Source organism: Otolemur garnettii, unplaced genomic scaffold, assembly GCF_000181295.1.
Source record: "Otolemur garnettii isolate 467f Iridium unplaced genomic scaffold, OtoGar3 scaffold00070, whole genome shotgun sequence".
NCBI lineage: Eukaryota > Metazoa > Chordata > Mammalia > Primates > Galagidae > Otolemur > Otolemur garnettii.
The window spans coordinates 8872848-8874553 of record NW_003852465.1 but is presented as its reverse complement, the minus strand read 5'-3'; the positions used below and the strand labels follow the sequence as shown (position 1 = coordinate 8874553).

The 1706-nt window shown below is 46.3% G+C and overlaps 1 protein-coding gene across 1 annotated transcript in view; it reads right to left on the bottom strand.

The window, feature by feature from the left end:
• The window catches only part of LOC100962795 (olfactory receptor 8S1), a 46313-nt gene that overhangs the window by 3554 nt on the left and 41053 nt on the right, over nucleotides 1–1706 (bottom strand). The gene's annotated exons all lie outside the window — the stretch shown is intronic.

The following is a 1706-nucleotide window of genomic DNA, read 5'->3' as shown; positions in this document are numbered from 1 at the left end:
ATCATGACGCCTGATGATGGTGCAAATCCTATCTCTGCTGCTGGAAGGTTGTAAGTCACTTAAGTTTCTCAAAAAACAAAACTAAACAAAACCAACATGAGAAAACTAGATGTTCTCTGAAGTCCGTTTCAGCTTAGAAATTGTAAAGATGGGGAAACAATCTTCCTTGGGTGTCTCTGGTACTCAGTAGAAGCTCCTTCTCTTCCCACGCAGAAGTGGTATGTAACAGCCTGCTGGTTTTATAGAAGCCGGTCAGGGGATGTCCTCAAGGGCAGGTGAGGGCTGTGTATGTCAGGCACCCCAAGGCCCTCCCGTTCCGGTTTCTGTGAATCTATGCAGTCCACTGTTTTTGCTGCAGTTTCAGGGCTCAGTATGAGAGTCTAGAAAGCCTGGGATGTTCTCTGAATAGCCACCAGTGGGTGTGAATAAAGTTAAGTCAAACTTGGAAGATCTGTGCATCATGGGGACTTTAAAGGCCAAAAGTAGGAAGGAGAAAAAGAACCTGGTAAAATGGACAGTTTTAGGGTTTAGTCTCGATCAGAGGAAGGCAAAGTGGCTCCCCTTCCCCCCCTTGATGGCTAACTCAGGAAGGTTATAAATGAGGATCTGATCTCTATGTGACTTGTACCCTCTTGGGTTCCCAGAGTGGATACTTTCAGAAGATATATTTGAATGAGAAGGAGATTTGTATTCACCTGAGCTCTCTTGGCTAACAACCGATGTGCTCGGTGGAGGATACCTGTATGCTATCTCTTCCAGAGTCACAGACATGATTAGGGCTCTTTGGGCTTCCCTTGACTTTGTCCTTCCCTTAGAGGATACAGAGGTGGAACTTCTGAGCAAGGAAATATCCCCATAGTCTTTCTGTCCAAGGGGAAGACTTCTCATCTCTGCTTCCCAAATAACAATGGCAAGAGGGACTTGATTTCAGTGCCAGACTTTGGAGAGTGAGAGAGGTCTCCAGAGAGGCCCTTAAGCGGGAGGCCTGCTCTGATCCTGAATGGGTTCTCTGGGGTCAGCCACTCCTCTCCTGTATCTCTTGTTTCAGTGAGTTGAGTCATCAAGAGGACCCTAGGGTGACCAGTAATTTCTTTCCTTTTTTCCAGCTCTACTACTATTTAAAAAAATATTTTGGAAAAACATTATTATTTTTTTTTTACAATATTTTATTTTGAGACAGGGTCTTGTTTTGTCACCCTGGCTAGAGAGCAGTGGCATCATAACTCCCAGCAACCTCAAACTCCTGGGCTCAAGTGAACCTCCTGCCTCAGCTTCCCGAGTAATTCCCCCCACCCCCCGCCCAGGGTTTAGACATTCATAGAGGAGGAGGAGAGAATAGGAAGACTGAAGGCCAGCAATGAGGGAAGCGGGTGAGAGAGCAATGAGCCTGCAGAAGTGGTCAGAAGAGAAAGGACCACGGCCCTGGGCATCACCTCGGTTGTTGTCGACAGTGCTAACAGCAGTTTCAGTGGCACCATGAAGACAGAAGCCAAGTTCAGATGTGTAGAGGAGAGAATGGGAGATACCGAAGTGAAGACCCCAAGAAGTCCTTTGAGAAGTTTTGTTGCAGAGAACAGCAGCAAAGCAGGCAACACGGGGGAGGGAGGAGGGAAGGAGGGATCAAGGGAAAAAGCTTTTGTTTTACTCTTTTATGATTGTAAAATGGATCAGACATTCAAAAGAAATAGCTACAGCACATATGTGCT